The following is a 24,363-nucleotide window of genomic DNA, read 5'->3' on the forward strand; positions in this document are numbered from 1 at the left end:
TCATTTTAAAATAACACCTGCATTAAACAGGCTATGATATGCTTTTTAGCTAAATTTAGCTAAATAACGTCTTAATGGAAATGCATAAAGGTCTGTGTAAGTGTTAGGTCTACGTGTGTGTGCGTGCGTGCGTGCGTGCGTGCACTAACCATGTATTAATGATACCGCAGTGGGGTTTTTCAGCCCACTTGAAACTCCCAGCAACCGCTGTGTTTACAAATGAGGAAAGATATAATTTCCTTACAAATGCAAGAAGTGAAAGTATGCAATAACAAAAGCACAGTATGTGCCTAGTGTGTAGGTTTGAATGTGTGTTAATATACTTGTGTGGGTTGAATGCATCTTACCAAATTCTTATCGCACCTGAAAAATAGCATGCACAGAAGCACTGTTCTAAACCCTACTTTCTAAGGCAGCATCACACAGGTTTCCTGAACACTTCTCCCTCATCTGCCATTTGACTCACATTTGACAATTCCAAAAATATATATATATTTAAGTGTTTTCAGAAGTGTTCACCACATAAATGTATCCTCCAACCTCTTTTGTTCCTGAGGAAAGCCACAGAAACAAACTCTTCTCCCCACATCTAATGCTTCTGTATCCGTAAAGTCGGTTGGGGGATAACGTTTTACAGCCTGCATTTCAGTCATTCTCATTTCATCTTAATAAGTGATTCGGGAACACAGACAGCTTGTGAAAACACGACTGATAAGTGTGAAGGGTACATGTCACTTTGAAAGAGCTGAATAAATGACAGAAAGCAAGCAAACACATAATGTTCTCTCGTCACCAAACAAAAACAAATGGATGAATCTCACAAAAACATGTCCAGGTCACATTTCATCCCCAGATGAAAAGACTTAAGGGAACCATTAACAACAACAACTTACATTTATATAGCGCTTTTCTCAAACTCAAAGCGCTTTACATAGTATAGGGGGGAATTTCCTCAACCACCACCAGTGTGCAGCATCCACCTGGATGATGCAACAGCAGCCATAGTGCTGCCAGAACATCCACCACACACCAGCTATTGGTGGAGAGGAGATGGTAGAGTGATGTAGCCAATTTAGGGATGGAGATTATTAGGAGGCCATGATAGATAGGGGCCAATGGGGGAATTTGGCCAGGACACCAGGGTTAAACCTCTACTCTTTACGAGAAAGTGCCCCTAGGGATTTTTAATGACCCCAGAGAGTCAGGGCCTCAGTTTAACATCCCATCCGAAAGACAGTGCTTTTTTACAGTATAGTGTCCCCATCACTATACTGGGGCATTAAGACCCACACAGACCATAGGGTGAGCACTCCCTGCTGGCCTCCCTACTACCTCTTCCAGCAGCAACCTTGGTTTTCCCCAGGAGGTCTCCCATCCAGGTACTGGCCAGGCTCAACCCTGCTTAGCTATAGTGGGCAACCAGGCAACAGCTGCAGGGTGATATCATTTCCTCACCCTTATACCATCCCAAATGTGTATGACATTCTTTCTTCTGCTGAACACAAACAAAGATTTTAGAAGGATATTTCAGAACTTTAAAGGTCCAAAAAGCACATAAAGGCTTAATGAAGTCATGTGCTGACTTCCATTTACTGAATATTGTTGTTCTTGGAAGATACCTTTAACAAAAACTTAAACAGGTCATTCAAAATATAGTAAACCCAAAAAATATGTTTCATCATTACTCAACCTCACTTTGTTCTCTGTGTGAATATCTCTCTTCTGTGTAAGTAGAATATCAGTCTAAGTCACCATTCACTTTCACTGTATCTTTTTTTCTCTCCATACAATGATAGTGAATACGCAGACTAACATTCTGCCTAACATCTCCTTTTTAATTTCCAAAGAAGAAAGAAAGTCATACAAGTTTGCAAAAACATGGAAATGTGAAATGATGACTGAATTTTCATTTTGGGTGAACTATCCCTTTAACAGTCAATACTGACAAGTCAAATACACTGAACATATTAACAGATGAAATCCTAAAAGAGGGGAACCTTATTACTTCATCAGCTTTGATGCTTACTGATAGACAATATCATGTATATTAAAGATAGATAATAAAATGATATTTTGAATATTATGCATGTATATTATAAGTATGAATATTACAGTACTTGTATTATGAATATGTTCACTATTACTGGTACATATGGCATTCATAGATTATTAAAATTGACTAATTCACAGAGGCAGAGAAAACACATGTATAGCCTACATTAGATGAGGAACATGTCACTTAATCTTAAAGTGTAATCTTAAAGTTCAGCAAATGTGCAAATGAGCATTCACACTAAATTCCACAAGCATGAGAATGATGCACGACGAGAGAGAGAGAGAGAGAGAGAGAGAGAGAGAGAGAGAGAGAGAGTTAAAAATGCAGGTTAATGAAGCTGTACGAATGGAGAAAAGTAGTATTACAGGGCAATACTTAAAATAAAATTAGTGTTGCCGTGGCAATACTGCCGATGGAGGCTATGCATATTAATATTAATATGTTTAATATTTAAGATTAAACAACATAAACAAAACTGTCCTGCAAACCTGCACTCCTAAAATAATAACACATAATTAATTTACTTAAAGGGTCAGTTCACCCAAAAATGAAAAATGTCTAATGATTTACTTCCATCCTTGTACGCTGCTGGCTATTTGATGGACCAAATGTCATATTTAGGCAGCATAAAAGTAATCCACATGACTATTCTGAAGCAAATCGATAGGTTGGTGTAAGAAACAAATAGATATTAAAAGTTTTTTTTACTTTAAATTGTTGCTTCCGGCCAGCACTGGATTGCTTTTTGAAATGACCTAACTCTAGTGTGACATTTGTTCCTCTGTTGTATTAGATAATTAGACAGTTTAAGATATTGCGTTAGGTGTAGCATGTTTTTAAGGAAGTGTCATAGTCATAAAACTAATTTTATTGTCAGTGCAGATGTAAGTTGCAATATTACATTTATCTTGTGAATATACCTGATTGATGTCACAGAGGATGCATTTGATTACAAGTTCAGTGCTGTTACAATATTTTATTTAAGATAATATTTTAATATCATTTATCTTTTTTTTTCTTTTTTTTTTTTCACTTTTTCTGATCTTCTACCTACTTGCAATCTTTTTTTTTTTTTCTTTTATTAGCTAGTTCCTTTTTTTTAATTTAAAGGCTGTTTTCTCTCTTTATCTCTTTCTCTCACCTCATCTCGGGATGGTCCATCTGCTATGTAGTTCTTGCAAACTGACCCATTTAAGAGAAAGAGGCCTCAATGACTTACTCAGTCATGTACACAAGCCCATAGTGACCACAAAAGTGCACAAAGGTTCCAATAAAACCATGTAAGCTTGTGACGCAATGCGATGTTGCATTAATGCAGGTCTCCACGAACGGGAGGTCACATCTGATATCCAACAGCCAGACAGCCGTCTCACCATTGGAAGTTACCATGGAAACGTGACAAACTGCCATGGTTTGATAAACTAAGACTGTGGCCTTGGGCTATGCATAAGCAAGCACACACATAAATACTGCAACATAGTGCAGTTGTTTTCAACTGGTTTTGCTTCAGGACTCATTCTGTATTTTACAGTGGATATTAGTGACAATCCAACATGGTACCAAAAGTGTTTATTTACAGTATATTTATAAATGTATTATTTGAGCTGTAAAGTTGGTTTAATCATAATTGTTATGCTCATTTTAGGAATTTAGGGTTAATTTAGGGTTTACAGTGTACACAGACCCCATCCCCACTTCGGTTTAAGTCATCTGTCAAACACCGATATGGCGGAATAAGTCCCGCCTTCTAAATAAAAGAGCCAATCATCAATTGGTAAAGTCATCACATCACTGAAGATGTTAAACAGACCCGGGACACCGAAGTACAAGAATGGGACCCGACCAGGACCCGGAACCGGCTGACCATTTAAAATATGTACGGGCCCCGGGATGGGTCCCGCGTCCTCTGGTTCGGGTGGATAGACCTCTATCAACAGTTTTTTCCAATAACTGTTCAATAAGTTAAAGGATAGTACTTTGTGGTAAAAAAGCCCCTTGTAGGGGCTAAAGGCCCCCCTTAAAAATAGAATAAATTGGTCATGAAGAATGGTTACAGTGGGCTCAAATTGAACGCTCTAATCACAACTATACTATACTTGTATGTGTTATGTATTAACAAATGTGACTGAAATCAACAGGAAATCATGCACCCTGTTCTGCAGCGGTTATTTTAAGCAGTTTAATTTCTCGCTGTCTCAAAGGTATTTGCATAAGTTGATAAAATGCCCTATAGCTTTTGTCCCTATTATGTATCTGTGTTACTATAATGTGTTTATTATTTTCCTAAAGAGGGGCCTTTAGTTCCATTGTACCAATTTAGCATTGTTTTCCCTGAGACTATCAGCAGAGGCCTGAGACGCATTTATGGCTTGCAATCTAGCAGTTAAGAACCACTGATATAGAAAACCCATCACTTCCTTAAAAAGGATGAAACAACAATACATCTGTTTGTAGGCAACAAAACCATTTCTGGGCCAGATATATTTTTAAACATCATAGTGGGACACTAGTTTGAGCACACTGACCAAAATGTTTCTGTTGGTTGACATTTACCAACATTTATTTTTGGTCCAGAAACGCCAAAGCAACTTTCAACATTTCACCAATACCTATGTCTTTGGCATTACTAGCACCCTGCTCTATCAGTTGAGCTCCAGGAAACCTATAGCTCTGTTTCTTGAACAAGTAAAGATTATTTCAGACATCCAGTTCAACACAGACCCAACTAAAGCTTTAAAACTGGCATAAAACTGAAAACCTATAGTGTGATAAAAGCAATAGTGAGATGGAAACACCATAATTTCATTTTATGGTGCTTCTATGACAGTTTCAGCACACGTCGACAGCACACATGTCGACTCGCGTGCTGTTCAGGACTCGTATCCCGGTCCTTTACATCACAAGTGCAACGCTTTATCTGTTGAGCTATGGCGCAATTTGAACATGCCCTAACAAGCTTGTAAATTTAGTTGGCTATGCAATGCAAACGTCAAAATGTATCGCCTTAAACAGTCCAATCCTTTAGATGTCATAAGATAGCATTGTGTGAGGAACATGGTGAAAAGTAAGTGTTTATGAACTGATAATCTGCCGTTTTACTGGTGATTTGTATGAAAGTGAATAAAACTTGTTGTTTTAGCACCTCTAATGTTCATTTCACCAGGAAACTGCAACGATATGTACAACAAGCCATGGCAAGGGTCATTTTGCAGGCATAGTAACATGATTCAAGGTAGTCCCCTTAACAAGCTGCACAATTTGAGGGTGATTAATAGTTCACAGCTGACTGCATAAAAACAGCTACTGTCTCAGTGTGTTTGTGTGAGATGACAGACAGTGATATACAGTACATCTTACGACATGCCAACAGAGCTTTTACAATAAAGAATTCAACAGCTTCACAGCAAATGCAACCTGTGTTTCTCATAACAAATTTATACTGAACTTAAAATCAACATTAGCAGATTAATTCCGGGTTTTAGGCTCGAGTTGAGTCAGACACATTTAATACAAATCTGCACAGATGATATGAGCACTGCAATCTCGTAAAAGCCTATGAATTCCTAATTTTATCACACTAAAATAATATTAACACTTTATAATGTATAATGTTTATGGCTTTTGAAATGGTGTATATTTTAACATTTATGAGCTGGCTCCATTCTCTTACTGATCCTGTGAAAATAATCATGGCGAAAATATTATTTCAGCCATTTTTATATTTTTTTATTTTTAAATAGTAAGACATTTTGTTACACTAAAATCATGTTAACATGTATAATGTATATTGGTATCTGCAAAATGTCTATTTTGGTGCATCTATAGGGCGCATAACTAATTAAATTATTTAATTATTAACATCATTATTAATATCAACAAAAAGAGTGTATTCTACATCTAAACCTTATTAAATCTTCTTTTCTGACATTGCTTAAACTTTACCTTTGACATTAACACCACAGGTTCAATGGGATCATTCTCACTGTTGCATTATGTGAACAAAATTCAACCGAGATAGTTTTCACAGATGCCTGACTCTCAACCTGACAGACTAGCGGCAGGCTGTGCTCCAGTGCCATGTTTTTGATTAAGGTTGCATAAGTCTGTTTCTCGCTCGGATTGGCTTGTGAGAAACAACTATAGAAGTGTGGGCCGATCAAAGAGTGCACTGCATTTACACTGAGTGTTATTGTGCTGGTGCAAAGCCAGTTTATACACGCACACACACTCCCAACAAGAGGCCACTGATCTCAGCTCATTCATGCTGAGTGTCTCTGTTTCGCTCTCTGCATGCCGGGTCACATGTAGGGTGGCACCATAGGGCGGTGGGTACTGCCAACTCTATACTGGTCTGACAGATCAGAAAATAATTACATTTGATCACAAATAAGCTGTTAATCTGGCACCTCAAATTACACAAACCTGACAACATTTAATAAATAAGAGGGCTTTATGAAGTTAGCCAAAATGGATTTAAAGGGATAGTTCGTCCCAAAAAAAAAAGGGGGAATCATCATTTACTCACCCTCATGCCATCCCAGATAAGAATATTTTAGGTTTTTAGGTACATAAAGGCTTAATTAAAGTAATCCATATGACTCCAGTGTTATAATCTATGTCTTCATAAGAAACAGATCAATATTTAAGTCATTTTTTACTATAAATCTCCACTTTCAAACAGCCCTCCTAAGCGCTCTTCTAACCCAAGTGTTCTTCTTCTTTTGGCGATTCAAATTCTTCATGCATATCGCCACCTACTAAGCTGAGAGGAGAATTTATGGATATACATTTATGCTGCCTTTATGTGCTTTTTTGAGCTTAAACTTGTTGGACCCTGTTGCCTTGTTTGGACTTACAGAGCTGATATACTCTTCTAAAAATCTCTGTTTGTGTTCTGCAGAAGAAAGAATGTCATGCACATCTGAAATTGCATGAGGGTGAATAAATGATGGGAGAATTTTCATATCTGGGTAAATCATTGCTTTAAGTCTCTAAATACTGACCTTTTTGGATTTCATGTTGACTACAAGACAAATATCTCTTAAAGGTGAAGTGTCTAATTTCTGCACCACTAGTGTCACCAAATGAAATTATAAAAATAATGATTGTTTTCAAACAGGTCTCCCAAACACATCCCCCTCTGCTTTTAGTCAAAAGACAGTCCCAGCCCAAACTCGCGCCATTGGCTGAGCCAATGTTGCCAAGTCAGGATTCTCAAATACTCATAGCAATGTTTTGACATATAGTCACAAAATGAACACTTCTCGGGGCAATCAATCATATGGTTTACTTCTAGTAGTATCTGAGTATTAAGCTGGGATAGGATAAACAATTTTAAAGTAGAGAGACAAACTAATTAATTAATTAATTAATGAATAACCAATCAGTGTCCAGCTTTTACTATAAGCTCGCCTTCCCTAAGACATTGATTGGTTTAAAATCCATTCAGGATTACATAAAGCACAGGGCAATCTGGGGAAAATCACACACGGAGATGTTAGCCGGGGGAAGCCATGACGTTAGGACACGCTCTGCTGAATCAGATGGCCCATTGTGAGAGAGAAAGTGTGTTTGTGTGTGCGTGTTTAAGTGCGTGTGCTGGCATTTCATGAATGAGACATGAAATCCATGCAGGAAACCTGGGGAGAGCAATCTCAGCTTTGATTGGTACTCAGCCCAGACAGAGCAGGAAATGAGACGACTTAAACGATCGAAGAGAGAAATTAAAGCGAGGGGATGAGACATCTTGTGTCTATCTTAAAATGATGCTGAAGTCCTGTCTGGCTAGAATAACCAGGATAAAACACTCTAGGGGAGAATGGGGCTTGTTGTCACAGTTCTTAGGGTAGGTTTATTTTAGAAAGTACATTTTTGAATGGGGACATAATTCAAAGTCTTAGCAAAAACCATTGAATACATCCAACTCTATCACCCAGAAAAAAGAAAAGAAAAAAAAACGTATAGTTTTTGTTTTAGCACACATTAACCATAATGGAAACAGTGGGCTCCTGCTGTTTATTGACACTTTAGTATGTTTAAATGTACAGTTATAATCGAGCTAAAGCAGGTTTTTGCATAGTCATGCTACTGTCTTTGTCCCATGTCTGCTAAACACATTGAGTAGTCCAAACTTCATCTCCAGCCTGAAACTGAACTTTTGACTGGATTTTAGGAGTGAATGCACTTGGCTGCATAGGAAAAAAATAGGATGTTCCCTTGCACCCTAATTAAATGCTGTTTGTCTGGACTGGTCTCAGAACAGTTCGAAACACACCTTATTTTCAACCTAACTCTGTATACAGCCTCTGAAAGCAACATTTTCCAGCTTTTGGATGAACCCATTGATTCGCAATGTGATCATTTACAGTGAATATAGGATATTTTAAGGAAAATGAGCCTATAGTCCACACTCATGGTCATTGTATTTAACACTGTGCTGTTTTACAATAAATCAATGACATTATTAACATGTCATATCGGATGAAACTAGAGACGCTAATCTTCTGACTCAAACAGGTTTTAATGTAAAAACTTAATGAGGTTTCTTACCAAATGTAGTTTTGTTTCTCCCAAAGCTAAACTCATGTTTTTTTGTCATTTGTGTCAAAAGTTTAACCCTTTAATGACAGCCTAGAGACTCCTGAACTGAGATAAGTCAGTTTAAATTAAGTTAAATTAAGCATAGCCTATTGTGAAGCCAAAACATAACGTACACGCATGTGGACATGGGTTCTTAGGGGGTTAAACAAATTATGTCAGCTAAGGAAGTGCTGTATATGTTGTGTATCACATGCACAAGCCATGTCAAGGCTAACTAATGGTTCGATTAACCTACATATACAGAGCATACTGGATGAAGCAGAGATACATTTGTAATGATGTAGGTCTTTTAGTCTGACTGGTATGATTTCAGTGGGACTAAAGTGTTTACATGGCATTTTAAACAGGCAAAAACTGTTTTAGTCCAACTGAAATCAAACATTAACATTGTATGTAATTCTACTGACTGATAAAAAAAAAAATCTCTCTTTTTTTTAAATGCTATCTTCAAAACAACATATGAAAAACAGCATAAATGAAAAAGACAATATCTAAAAAAATAGCAAGCCATTTTTTTTTGTGTGAGAACATTGTATTTAGCGAACTGAAACATATAAAACACATGACAACTTTCCTTGACCTGACCTTAATAAAACAAATAGTCTTGTTCTGAAAACAAATTGAAATTTGGCAAAAACCTACCTAACTTTTACTCGCTTTTAGCGCCACACAGTGGACATTTCACCTTGGAACTGCCACAACACATGTAGGAAGTTATTGAATATAATTTAGCAAAAATGTCGCTAGTTAGCTCACATAATTCTGTGTATAATGTGCATACGAAGGTGCGCTCTGAAAGCAGATAGAGGTAATGCTGTTGTAAATGTCACAGTGCGATTAATAAGAGAGGAAGGACAATCAGGACAACATCTCCAGCCTGATAGATGTCCAGCACTTCATTCGGCTTGACATTTGGAAAGGACAGACTGAAACACTCTAATGACTCTAATGAGCATGTTTGGGTGTTTATTAAAAAATAGGGGCTGAATGGAGACAATAACAACCTAGCAACTAGATTTTCAAAAATGCTCTCCATAGCCAAGTAATCCATAACCGCAACCAGAAAATGATGACGTCAAGAAACAGAGTTTTTAATCTTAAAAACGGAATAGCGTGGATGTGGCCTAAGTGACCCTACAGTAAGTTATACCTTATATAAAGATCTCAGTGCTAATAACTTCTTCTGCACTATACTACTCAATCACTGCTGAGTGAAATCTGCCATTTACCAGCCAGTGTTGGGATCAATGCCTTATCCAAGTATCGATTATCCGATTTTTTTGGACAGCCATCTGTGTATGACCAGATTTAGTAAATGTTATTTCATCCTCTAGTGGTCTCCCAACACTATTACGCCAGACTGGTAAACAGAAGGCCAACTGAGTGAGCTGGAACGCATGCAATTTAGGCTTTTTTAATTAGTAACATATTTCTGCTATAATTTCTTAACTTGCAAACCCTCACTTGCTAAAAGACAAATATGTATGCCATGTTAATTTACTTTAGCAGCTTGTTTGCCTGAGTCAAAATAGCCCACCCACACAACAAAACAGTAATGACATCACTGCCACTACAGGAGTTCTGATCACAGATTCAAAAGAACACAAAATCAAAGGAAAACAAATTAAGCATTCCATGACATCACAGTCTTCTTTATGACATCACTACTGATTTGCTATAAATACAGGTGCTCTGCTGGAAACCCTCTGATCTCTTCTGCAGTTGAAGATGACGCCACGGCAAGAAAACAATGGATGTTTCAAGCCATTGGGATGCAATGGGAAGGACAATGGACCTGGAAGGGCCCAAAAGAGGTCTCATGATGAGGTTGTGGGATATGATATAAAGGAGGAGGATGAACCTCAGCCAAAGAGAAGAAAAAATTGGGAAACAGAGGACGTCAAAACAAGCAGAAAGATGCCTTATGCAGACATTGTGGGATTTCATAAAAGGAAAGAGGATGAACTGCAGCAAAAGAGAAGGATTTTGAAACCTGAAGAGGTGAAAACTAGTAGAAAAAAGCCATACGCTGACATTGTGGGAGGTAGAAAAACAAAAACAGAAGAACCGCCACCAAAAAAACAGAGGATTGAAGAAAGGTGTGTGTACATGGCTGGGACAAGCAGTCAGGTGCTCCAAAATATTATCGATGAGGAGGAACTCATGGACTGGGAATTCTGCGACCCCTGGGACATGCAGTGAAGTCCCAGAAGACCACATGCAAAAAAGGGCCAAGAGAGTCTATATAAAAAGATCTCAAATGAACAAACAGCAATTTCAAGATAAAAAACATCCTTCCTGTGCATGAGAAAAATTCTCTGTGCCTAAGAAAAATCCCCAATGTGCATCAAAAATATTCTGTGCATTAAATATCTGTGCTTGAGAAAAATTCTCACTGTGCATTAAAAAAATTACCTGCACATTAAGTGCATGTGTAAACACGTACATATATTTATTTATGTATATAAAACATTCAATAAATAAAGTTATTTAAAAAAGTTGTTGCCAGTGAAATATTTAATGTAACAAAAATATGCTTATTATTATTAAACTTATTATTAATCAAAATATTATCTTATATTATTATTATTGTTATTATTGCATTTTACAGAATAATTTTATTAATACAATTTATAAAAGATAACTTTTAGAAATGCAAATAAATTAATACAAAATACAAATGTATATTTTATTAAATGACAATAATTTCATTTTAAAATTTCATTTAATTTTCATGATACCTAATGCATTAACTAAAGTTAACAAATTAAATCTTATGGTAAAGTGTTACCAAATTATTTTATAAAAATACAATAATTAAAAAACAATACTACATAAAACAAAGATGCTCTAATATGTAAAAATTAAATAAAGTATCCTTTCTTTTTAATATATATAGAATAAATAGTATAAAAGATTTTATATAAAATATACAATAACACATACAGTACTAGATAAAGTAAACATTTTGGAAAATGTTTTATAGAGTTTTATTAGGATATGGATCCCGATCCGATACCAGTGATGTTTTCAGTTTGGAATATCTATACCTCACTGTGAGGTAATTGGCAGCACTCTTTTATGTGCAAAGAAATACAAACCTCTAACTGCACATTATTTCATAAAATGTGTAGCCAATTAAGAAACTATATAAAATAAAATAAAAAACTTCTGTATCAGAGCAGTATCGGATAGGTGGATCAGGTCTATGTCAGATTACATTTGTTACTTTTAAGTCATTTTTATTTGTATAGCGCCTTTCATAACACACATCGTTTCCAAGCAGCTGTACAGAAGATCAGGCATTGACAGAAGGTAAAACTGTAATGTCTATAATGTCTTAGAGTCATCATTGTGTATTTTGATAAAATATGATATAATAAGTAATTAAATAATAATTGTATTTATAACCCCAGAGAGCAAGCCGAAGGAGACTGTCTGAGTATTTTACATTACATTTGTAATCTTTCCTGCATTTTTACTGAGGAAAATGTTTTGTAGCGTGGTACATACCTTGAGCAGAGCTGATTCAATGTCTGGTTTGGAGGTCCATCATAGCCAGAGAATCCCAGAGGAAGGAGTAATCCAACCGTCACATTGCTCCTTCAAGTCTGAAAATCTTTCTCTGTTTTTCTCTCTCTCTATCCTTCACCAAGCAGATTTGAGAAGTAAAAGATGTCACAGGAAACACGAATCTAGACACTTCAATTCTGATACCTATATATATACATATGGAGAGAGAGAGAGAGAGAGAGAGAGAGAGAGAGAGAGAGAGAGAGAGAGAGAGACACTCAGGTTAAATGATTTTTGAGCAAATGAAGTAAGGAATAATGTACAGTCATCATCGCAATTAAAACCAGACATATTTTCATTCCTGGTGCGATGCTTAATTTAATTATGCAAGAAGAAAAAGAGCGCAACATCAGCATATTTGGGCAACATGAATTTGGGCTCTTGTAAGGGTGCACATGGTACAAACAGTGCAAGGTAAGTTACAGTATGTCCCATAGTCTAATAATACATGAAACTACAGTCTCATTAAAAAAAAAATTCACACTTTCACTATTTTTATTTTATTTTTTTGGTCTACTAACAATGCCCAACAGTGTGCATACATGTCAGGAGATTTGTCATTTTTATTTGTTACTGAAAGTCAAGAAACTTCCCACCACAGTGTCATTAGCACATCTCAAATTCTGGATTGTGTCTAAAATGAATTTGTGGTGGAAATGAGGGTTATGGGAATTACATTTGAAAAGTTTTTTTGGTTTTGTAATTAAAATAGATGACTCCTGTGTATTGAGAATTTGTATAGCTAACATTTTATGTATCCTTAATACACATTTTTAATAATAAAAAATACAGCTTGATTGGAATTGATTAATAACTTTATTGGAGAAAAAAAGTTTGTTGTTGTGGAAATATATAGCGGCGTTATAAATGATTTATATATATATATATATATATATATATATATATATATATATATATATATATTTAAATAATTTTCTAACAATAAATATTTAAATGGTTTATGTCTATTTCACTCTTTGTTTAGATTATCAACATTGTAAACATGTAATAATATGTATTTTTATAAAAGATTTTCATAGTTTAATATTGAAAGTCTGGATCCGGCACAAGGCTAAAACAATAAAACATATACAAAATTTAAAAAAAATATTATAAATATAAATCATGAAGGTCTGGTCAGATTTAGTAAGACTGTAATTAAACAAAAAGAAAAGGTTGAAATCTGTTAGTTTTAACAAAAATCAACCTCTGGGACATGAAATTGCTTGAAGTTGAAGAAACACCCACTTATAGCAATATTAATATTGAAGTTTGGCTTAGCAAACATCACTAACTACTGCTATATCAAACACAGAGGTAATCCAAAGTCATTCTTCATTTGTATTGTGTATATTTAACAGCTCTTGACACAGTTCAAATCTAGTAATGATTTGATTCAGATTAACCAGCCACCAGTCCTTCAAATGCAGATACCATTTTTAACATTTAAACAGCTCTCGACATCGTCACGCATTGGAACGGCCGCAGCCCGGGGCCTGAATGCAGAGATGTCTTCTGTGTAATATAATCCCAGCAACCCTTCAAGGGGAAACCATACATGAGAGTGGGAGGAGGGTGTGGATGAAGAGAGAGAAAGGAAAGGCTTGATCTAGAGGAAGAAGAGGAAGAGGATCGGACAGGGGTGACATAGTAAAATATATCTACCAGGGAGGGTACTGAATCCCCACACTTGTGCATTGAAAGCTGTTGCTATTGTGACCAGCTATTCTAGCAACCAGACTAATGGGGTTACCAAGTTTAACCAATGTCCAACAGGCATGAAATCATAAGTAAAGTGAACACATTCTGTTAGTATGTCATGTCCACATGTTCAACAACACTTTCAGTTTCGGCCACTGGAAGCAGTGGGTTTAAATTTCAATAGCACAGACTGGTTTGAGCAGCAAGCCTTTCGACCTACTGTTGCTGAATTAACAGTAAGATCAGTCTGTTACTTGCTACTCAGAGCTCAAACAAACCAAAACCACATCCTTATCTGGAGCTAGGAGCTATAAACGTGCCATGTGCGTCCCTGGGCAACTCAGCTAATTAGTAGCACTGGCTCAAACAGTAGACAGTCCTCAAGCACTGAATAGAGGTTTATATTTAAAACCTCCATTAGCATGCAGCGTATCTGGAAAAACCAGGATTTTAATTTACCAGGGTTATAGCACTCAACAAAGCCTCTTTGAATCAAAGCTTGGTCATCTCCCTGTACTTTAACAGTGATTCAGTATGGATTTATCAATAGTCGCCACACCTTATGCAACTCACCCATTTGAATCACTTCACTAAGTAATGTTCTCAATTTAATACAAGATAAGCTCTATGGACAACATCTATAATAAGCTGTTCCCCACAGTTAGTTCCCAAAAGTCTCTTTAATCATGATTGCACTAAGGTGCTATAGTTCCATGAGCACTGATGGTGTAGAGCAACATTCAGCACTAAAAACTTCACTGTATAAAAAACAACATCGCTTAACATGTTCATACCCATTCATAAATCTGAAAGTGTAGTGCATATATGTATAGGAGTATACTGTCATTTATGTTTTAATCTTACATATGATTAGCCGAGCAGATGGTCGCAAAAGATACTGGCATTGTTTGACAACATAGCAGTGCTCTGTGAGCTTCCACATGTGATACATACTGTTTAAAATCGGCTGGAGGACATGCTGTTTCTATAGCTGAAGTGTACATGTGTAGCTGGCATACTGTGAATAGAGAGAATACCCTGTCTTGACATCTGTATTCCACTAACATATCTGAGCCTTCAGAAAGCTGGCAAAGATCATCTTTGATTGTAGTATGAGCAACAGTAAATCACACACACACACTCTATCTCTCTATATCTCTCTCTCTCTCTCTCTCTCTCTCTCTCACACACACACACACACACACACACACAGACAAACACACACATCCATCCGTCTATCCTTGTTTATCCAATAACTTGTTAGAAACAGCACAAGCCGTGATACTATTTGTGAAGTGAACATTTTGAATTACTAACAGAGGCTTGGACGCATCATTTGTTTTGAAACAGCAACGGCAGATTCTGATCGATCATGCACAAATGCGTTTTTATGACCGAATCACAGCAGTGCTGATGTAGGGCCATATCAATATATCACGATATTTTTCTCACAATATTGTATGGATACTTAGATCCATGTATCGTGATATATTGTGACATGTTCAGAGATGCAGTCAGAAATGCTTCTATGAGGCACGAAAGAGACAAACTGATTTTGCAGGATCACGGTTTTTCTCACGGACATGCTGGACCTCTGTCATGCTTTTGGATTTTTGGCTTTCTAGTATCTTAATTTGTACGATCCGAATGTCGATTCTTAAAATGCCAAGATGGCTCTTTCAAGCCTTCAAATACGGTCAGAAATCTAGGGGTAACCATTGATAACAAAATACATTTCATGGACCACATCTAAAAGACCGCAAGATCATGTAGATTTACACTCTACAATATCAGGATGATAAGACCCTTCCTATCTGAACATGCCACACTACTGTAACGCTCTCATTGCAGGCCTCCCTGCATGTGCACTCCTGACAAATGATCCAGAATGCAGCAGCACATCTGGTCTTTAATGAACCAAAGAGAGCACATGTTACACCACTCTCTGTCTCTCTCCACTGGCTGCCGGTTGATGCATGTATCAAATTCAAAGCTCTGATGCTGGCATACAGAACAGTCACTGGGTCTGCTCCAGCATACCTAAAATAATTTATGCAGAGCTACATTCCCACCAGAAGCCTGTGGTCAGCTAAGGAACGTTGCCTTGTTGTACCAACACAAAGAGGCACCAAAACACTTTCTCAGACTTTCAGATTCATCATACCATGTTGGTGGAATGACCTTCCCAACTCCATCCGTGAAGCTGACTCACTCTCTGTCTTCAAATAATGGCTAAAAATGCATCTTTTCCAAGAGCACTTAACTAGTCACTATAAAAAAAAAAATTGCACTTGTATATACGTTTTGAATACTATAGGGAAACTTTGTAATATGGCACTTTTCGTACCACTGTCTCCTTAATATGATTCGATTATGTTTTCCTCTTTTGTAAGTCGCTTTGGATAAAAGCGTCTGCCAAACGAATAAATGTAAAAGTAAAGTTTTGACTCTTTCTTTGTAATGTGAGCCCAAAGACTAGATCCAAGCAAACCATTTGCTGTTTAATAATGTCTCTTATATATCTAATGTTTGGGAGTCTAACATTTATATTTCCTATTGACGCACTAAAGCTAAAGATATAAAACCATCTTAAGACAAATACTTTTGTGAAACATCAGAAGTGCCTAAAAGTTATGTACTGTACTGTATATACAGTATATATATATATATATATATATATATATATATATATATATATATATTCTGTATGTTGAATATATATACACAAGTATGTGACATTTTCTATGTCAGTGAAAGCCATACATGAACATACATATTATATACAGTATGTGTTTCACATGTTTTCCCATATATCAGATTTTTGAATATAAGAAATGGAGACCTGTTTCTAGACTTAAAGGAATATTCCAGGTTCAATGCAAGTTAAGCTCAATCGACATCATTTGTGGCTAAACAATATTTGTGTCAACACGGTTTTAGAGTGATAAAATCGCTTCCTGGGCTTTATTACTACCATGATGATGTAATTTCAACAAACCCTAAAACCCTTAAAAATGACAATTTAAAAATTTTTACAGCTCAAATAATACATGAGTGTTAACTAATGTAAGTGATATTATACAATTATAAACTTCACATTTCTGCCTTTAAAACCTCCATTCACTGTAACCTTGATTTATGCATTTTATAAAGAAAAGGACGGAGTCAAAATAATGTTTGTGGTAATTAACATTATGCCAGAAATGCTGTCGATTGAGCATAACTTGTATTGAACCCAGAACATTCCTGTAAGATATCAACTTTCTTTTATTCGTTTATGAAAAATTGTACCTAAAATCTTGGTTGCAATATATATATATATATATATATATATATATATATATATTTGATGTCTATGTCTAATCTATGGGCCAAGCTTTGACATTAAAATAAACATTTGTAAGGAATAGACATAAAACACTGTGTTAACATGAGATTGGTGTGATCACTTACCAGTCTTATCTGTGTAAAGTTATATCCAATATTTCACCTCCGGTAATGACCATGCAAAGCCATTAAACCCAGTTACTTGAAACCAGAGCGAGATGTGCCACAACTATCCACAGTACTGTTAACATTTACATTACCAGTTAATCCACCTAGAACAGAAGTCCCTCTTCAAACTTTAAAGCTCAGAAAATATGTTTTTATCCAGAAAAATTCATATAAGCATTTTGTCAAACATAAAGGTTGCACATTTTGGCTTGTAACCACCCTTTGCCCCATAAACATCCATTGTTAGTGAATTCCTCTAAACGTCTTTCATATACCAGAGTTGTGTTCACTAAGGGGATCTGTGGCAATTCAAACTGCTGAAATATTGTTAATGCCCAGCGCATCAGGCAGGAAGCTGCCAACATTGAGGCAGATCTGTTCCCTGACGGGAACGCTCGAAATATCACTTCTAATCACATGTCATTTCCTGCCCTAAAGACGCTGATGATGGCCTGGATTCAGTGCCCTGATTTTTAAACTGTCACACAAATGAGGGCAATATTTGAATCATTAATAGCCTGAAATTCCACTTTAAACAACGTGCATATCTGATAACCAAAAAAGAAAACAAACATGCGGAAACAAACTATGTCTTTCTCTCTCTTTATGCTATAGCTGGTAGGACTGGAGGAATAACTCAATAAAATGGTAAAACTTTATAATAAGGGTCCATTTGTTAACATTAGTTAACATGAACTAAAAATGAACAATACTTATACAGCATTTACTAACTAATGTTAGTTTCAACATATAATAATATATATATATATATATATATATATATATATATATATATATATATATATATATATATATATATATATATATTTATAAACAAAAGTTGTATTAGTTAACATTAGTAAATGCACTATCAACTAACAATGAACAATTGTATTTGTATTAACTTAAAGTAACTAAGATGAAAAAATGCAATAAAAAAATATATATTATTCATTGCTTGATCAAGATACCTAATACATTACCTAATGTTAACGAACGAAACATTATTGTAAATGTTTACCAATAAAATCTTCATATTTTCCTGCATTGTGACTATTTAACATGTAGATCAATATTTATGCAGTTGCCCTGAAATCAGAGAAATCATCATTTCAACCAGCCATAAAAAAAGAAAAAAATGTACTAAATGAACACCAGGAGGATAAAGATTTATTTTCATTTATATGCACAAATATAACAATACACAGTAAAAAAAAAAAAAAAACTTCATAATAAGCATTTGCACTAAAAAAAATAATTGATGAGCATTTTAATTCATTTCGATGATGCAATGAATCAATTAATCAGTTTTGAATTGATTCACGCAAATGAATCAAACATTTCAACTCTAATGCCGTTTTTGTGTCTCAAGTTTAAATTTGAGATGCAATAAAACAATTAAGAGTGACTTAACGCCATTATAAATGTGAATCAAAAGACAATTTTTTAGGAAACTTAACAGGCAAATAAAAAGTGCATTTAAAACTTTGTTATATTCAAGTTGTTCGAAACCTATGACTTCGATTTAAGGCAAAGGATGCAATGAAAGTGAATGGTGACTGAGGCTAACATTCTGCCTAAAATCTCCTTTTGTCTACCAAGAAAGTAAGAATGTCGTATGAAATTGGAATGACAGGAAGTGGAGCAAATTATGACAGAATTAGAATTTTTGTTGAACTATCCCTTTATTTTATATTACCAGCAATATTCCATAAATATTCACTCTATCATCCAGCCCAAACCTCAGGGCCGGTCACTTTTTTCTGTCCAATTCAGCGTGTTTTCTTTCCCTGGTGATTGTTTTCCTCCCTGAGTGGGCATCTGTTTCCTGGCAGTGAAATATCAGGTAATAAAAGCACATCTCTGGACTGTGTTCTGATCATGTATCATAGATGTCAGACAGCAGGAAAGACAAAACTGGGATTCGGCGGTGGCTATCTGGAGGATTAGTGAATATTGTGTGTCACAGGAACGATCTTTGGCAACACAGAATTTCTGATAGAGAGACAGATGGGAAAGAGACAACACTGATCTGATACTAGATGAGCTGTGAAGTCCGCTTAACAAATCAATCCTGAAAATCGTTCCTTGATCAAACTGAATTTTCATTTAAGTCCAACTGGAACTTCATACTTAAACAGAGATTAAGGCCACATTCACACTAATCCTCTTTTTGTTTGAAAACTCTGTTTTCAGTTTCCTAATGTCATAGTTTTCAGTATGCGGTAATGGAGAGCGTTTTCAATCCGCTCTGAATTCGTAGGAGGAAAATGCTGAAAACAAGGCGTAAACTAAGTCAACTAAGTTTTCTAAGTGAGGACTAGGGTCAAAAGGGGGGGCTTGGGACAAAAATGCCACCAAAAATCCATCAGAAATTCAAAAAGTGAGGTCAAAAAAATGCAACATCTGATTTATTTTTTAATATTATAGTTTTGTTACACATAAAGGAATACAATAGGGGTTGATGTTGATTACATTCTTAGGGTAAGAGGTAAAAAAAAATACTCAATCTAATGAATGTGTATTACTTAATCAATTAATTACATTGACATAATGGTTTAAATGGTTTGGAAAACAAATTGCCCTTATAAAGCTAAACAATGCCCTTGAAACTCAAATCCAGGGGGCAAATAATGCCTTATAAGTTCAAATGTCCGACACTGGTGTGGACATGCCCTACACTAAAAATCCGAAGGACTCCATTTCAAAGAATCATGCCACGTCCACACTTATATGGTTAAACTAGAGCTGTCAGAATCAATGCGCTAACGCATGCTATTAATGAAAAAGGTTTAACGTGTTAATTGCGATGAAGACACATTAACACATTTACCATTTATACAACATAAACCAGTATAAACACTTGTTGGGAGGGCGGAACCTTTGTAATGTGTCCGCCCGTAGTGATTACACTGACGGACACACCACCGGCACGCGAACAAGAGTGCTTCAGTGATAAATTTAAGAAATTACCACTTAGCGCTATTTGATGTACAAAACAAGCCCAGATGGGACCTTTGTAAGATGCATTTTAATGACCACAGAAGCAAGCCAAGTCTTCACTATGACCAAAATGCAGAATGAGACGTTTTTGTCTGCAAGCGTGGAGTCATTTGACGCTGGCGTTAACACTCTGAAACGAATCATGAACGCAGCTTCACGATTGCTGTAGCAAAGCAGCCACATTTTAAAGTCAGATTAATATGTGGAGCATGAGAGATTGGAGATGCCCACTGCAGTGAATATGCAAACTATATGGGGACTAGTTATTTAGATTAGTCAAACTTTGGGAAATGTTTAATGTTACTTGAATTGGTGATATTTTAGTGCATTTTTATCTTTATACTGTGGAAGGCTTTGTTTGGATATGTTGTTAACGTTAATGTTAATAAAGCATTATATTGTTACATATTGTTTTGTTTTCTTTCCTAAAATGGAAATAAATGCATTGTGACATGAAAAGAAGTTTATACATTTTTACATTTCAGCATTTTAGATATGGACTGACAGGACTAGTTTAAACATTTTAATTTTTTAAAGGGGTCATATAATGCCATTTTTGTACAAGTTAATATGAATCTTTAGGGTCTAAATGAAAACTTTGTAATATACTTTTATTAAAAATTCTCATTAGTATTTTAAGAAAACACTAATTTTACCTGCTCAAAAACAGCTTTGTTTTCAGCACGCCGTTTCAGTGCATATGACTTTAAATGATAATGAGCTTTGGTCACCCCGCCCCTCCGTTCTCTAATATAAAGGTTAATAAAACGTTACACTTACTTCTTCTGGAGGTGCAGAGGGAATATAAATAGTTGGTACCGAATCTTTTTTCAGCAGCAGCTTCTTAGCAAAACTAGCTTTATACTGACCCTCGTTTATAAAGCAGTCTGGTGAAAAATGATTTGCGCAAACATGAACGCATTGACGTTGCTCGTGGGGAATATTCCCATCGTAAACAAAACTCAGCCACTGCGTCTTCAGCGGTTCAGATTTAGGAACATCAAAATGACTGCTGTGTTCGTTATTACACCGAAGAACAGAACACCACAATCGCTTAGGCGGCATTCTGCTCCAGTGTATCAACAATGATGACGGACTATGATTGACAGCTCACTCACGAGCGAGGGCGGGTCTGTGTTGAAACACTGCTGTCAATCAACAATCCTGGGAGGGGCGTCCGACCGTGTGACGTCACACGGTCGAACGGCTCCATTTGAGGCAGGGGAAAATATATAAGGAGATTAAAACAAAAACACTGGATGGATTTTTATCATAATAGGATGGTTGTGTACAGGCACAGCCAACACACATTTCAGTACAATCAACTTGAAAAAGTGCATGTACCATTATATGACCCCTTTAATAAATGTATACACACAAACCCACACACACACACACACACACACACAAATAATAATACTGATTTGCATAGATGTTTTCACGTGATCAGCAAGAACCAATAACAGTGTGCTAAAATCATCGTTTTCCAAAGTATGACATACTAGAGAGTGTTTTCAGAAGTCTCATCACTGAAACTCTTTCAGTGGAGGAAAACACTGTTAAAACGTATTAGTATGGACATGACCTCAGAGTGCATAAATGTTGTTTACTTTGGAACATACTGCAATACTAAACTGTTAATACGTACAAGCATGAGTTGGATGCGGAACAACTGGACCAATGGAAGACAGCAGGTGTGTTCAAGAAGCAAGTTTGAAAACAGTGATTATTTTTGCGATTGTTGACACTAGTAGCGCCAAAAGGTAAATTACACTTTTCTCCTTTCATTTTGAAAACAACCTGGTCTCACAGAAATTTTTACAAAATAATTTTTATGTGGCTCGTTATACGTATCGCAGCAGTTTGCTGGTGAAATGAACACTAGAGGCGCTACAGCAACAATGACTTTTTTCACTTTCACACAAATCACGAGTAAACGGCAGATTATCAGTTCATAAACACTTACTTTTCGCCCTATTCCTCACACAATGCTGTTTTATGACAACTAAACATTTTTACTGTAGTGCATGACTTGTAAGGTGATTTTAAAATGTGCAACTTTATTTATAAGCTTGTTCACTTGCAATAGAGCATTGCATTTGCTTTACAAAGCACCGGAGTACGATTCCTGAAATGAGTCAACACGTGAGCCAAAATGACGTGGTTGCTTCAGCAAATGCGTTTTCATCACACATTAGCTTTTTATGACATTATTGATTAGGTTTAGGTTTAAGGAGGTTGCTTTTGTTGATTTAAAAATCAATGGAGCATTAACCATAAAAACCACATCCGTTTGGGAGAAAATGTAACTTGCTTTTAGAGCCAAATAGTGGATATTTCACCACAGAACTGCCATCATACGTGTAATGAACCATGTTATGTAATTTTGCAAAAATGTCACCACAGTTACGTAAGCATATTAGGACCCTGTATGAGTTGACTACTGCTGAAAAAACCTTCCGTCACATTCATCTACAGCTGGTCGATACTGCAATGCACTCCAATGTCCCAACGAGCCCTGAACACTTCAGTTCACTTCTTGTCTCTGGTTTACAAGTGATCCCTCTTTTCCTCTGCTCTCTTCCTCGTGCTGCACATAAACAGCCCCAGTGGAAGAAAGGCCTGCATTGTGTCTACTGCACCTGGGCTAGTGTGGACCGCGTGGGGGTTTTAGACTCTGGGTATGGTCCAATCTCTGAGTCAGAGCACCAGTAAAGGCTGATTCTCTATGAGAGACCATCCCACATCTGATGGTTTCTGATTAAAGGAACAGTTAATCCAAAAATGAAACATCTGTCATTATTTACTCACCCTCATTGAAACAGCATGAGGGTGAGTAAATGTTTACAGAAATCAAATTGTTATTCAAACTAAATGACTACTTTAAATTTTCACCTTGTGTTCACATAGCTAGAGGTTCGGGTGTCCTTCGGCACAGCCAGTGATGCATCTCTCGGCTTTGCTGCAGTATGTGCTGAGGAAAAAACACAGCGTGCTCATTAATCACCTGCGCTCTGCTGCCTGCCTTCTATCGAGCACAGTTTTGTATTTTATGCGAAACACACACACACACACCTGTCACCTGTGATTCATTTTGCAACAAACACACACATCAAAAAACCTACAGGGTCCAAAATTAAGACTCGCAACGAACCCAATGTTAATACAAATTGACCAGTTGGCTTGTGCTTTTGTTTTTTTTTTGTTTTTTAGGACAAAAGTGTGTCGGCCCACCGGGAAAATGCCCGATATGCCAGATTACCAGTCCAGCCCTGCCCCAAATCTGAGCACTTGTGAATGTGTGAAGTGCACCGAAGATGCAAATAATCAAAGGTTAAATAATCTCGCTAGGACATAAAACGATTGTGCGCTGAATGTTTGCGTGATGACAATCAAACGCCAGATGGTATCAGTTTATGGTATTGGAACATTTTTATGACATGAGTGTGGTTTCTGACCCAGTTCTGATATCAGTTTTGGTACATCCCTTCTCTCGACTGTCCTACAAATAAGGGAAAAAGGACCATAAATAAAAACTTTTACATCCAGCTTGCACACACACCAGTCAAGTAGATATCTCAAAGGATGAGCCAATGAGATTAGAGTACTGTAGTTCAAACTTTCTGCACTGCTACAAATCCAGTCATGGAGATAATGACCCATCTGTGCATTTGTGTGTATGTGATGTACGCCTGTTTTTGTGAAATTGTTGCATACAGTATGTGTCTTATGCTATTTGTACAGTGCCAGTTAAAAGTCAACCTGTTCAAAATGCTTTTGTTTTGCATTTATATAATTAAATTAAAGCAAAGGAGTCTTTGTTGCTACAAACTGATTTTTTTTTTCATTATTGATTTTTTTATGAAACAAAAGATGTCTGAGGACTGCGGTCAGATCTGCTTGTCAGTCACTGTGTGCGTTCACAGGGCAGCCCA

At 36.3% G+C, this 24,363-nt stretch overlaps 1 protein-coding gene across 6 annotated transcripts in view; it reads right to left on the reverse strand.

The window, feature by feature from the left end:
* The window catches only part of LOC127627051 (receptor-type tyrosine-protein phosphatase epsilon-like), a 107,077-nt gene that overhangs the window by 40,744 nt on the left and 41,970 nt on the right, over positions 1-24,363 (reverse strand). For 4 of the 6 annotated variants that reach the window (XM_052103265.1, XM_052103264.1, XM_052103259.1 and 1 more), the window contains one exon: positions 12,170-12,373. The gene's annotated coding sequence lies outside the window, so the exon portion shown is untranslated. Of the gene's footprint in view, positions 1-12,169; positions 12,374-17,383; positions 17,463-23,323; positions 23,403-24,363 lie in introns of those variants that run through there. The other 2 variants (XM_052103260.1, XM_052103263.1) reach the window with 2 other exon arrangements.

The sequence above is a fragment of the Xyrauchen texanus genome, chromosome 33 (genome assembly GCF_025860055.1).
Source record: "Xyrauchen texanus isolate HMW12.3.18 chromosome 33, RBS_HiC_50CHRs, whole genome shotgun sequence".
Lineage (NCBI taxonomy): Eukaryota > Metazoa > Chordata > Actinopteri > Cypriniformes > Catostomidae > Xyrauchen > Xyrauchen texanus.